Here is a 265-nt window from a genome sequence, read left to right as displayed (position 1 = left end):
ACGTCTCAGCCGTATTATTAAAACGCTGGCGCGGGCCCCGCAATTCAGTCCCCAGGGAGCCCCGTCCTCGCATAACGTATTATCAAACAGCTCTATCAAGCTCCTTCCTTGGGGACTTCTGCAGGGATTGGTTGGTACGCCTAATGCTGCTTAATTGCGATTTACAGCCAAATTCATAGCATTTTTTTTTTTTCGGGGAAGTTCGAGGTTACTAACATGAGCAAATAATATCTTGCCTTCTGGATAAATCAGCCAGGATTGCGTA

This window comes from Penaeus monodon, chromosome 23 (genome assembly GCF_015228065.2).
Source record: "Penaeus monodon isolate SGIC_2016 chromosome 23, NSTDA_Pmon_1, whole genome shotgun sequence".
Classification (NCBI taxonomy): domain Eukaryota; kingdom Metazoa; phylum Arthropoda; class Malacostraca; order Decapoda; family Penaeidae; genus Penaeus; species Penaeus monodon.
The sequence above is the reverse complement of the archived record's forward strand: the minus strand, read 5'-3'. Positions refer to the sequence as shown.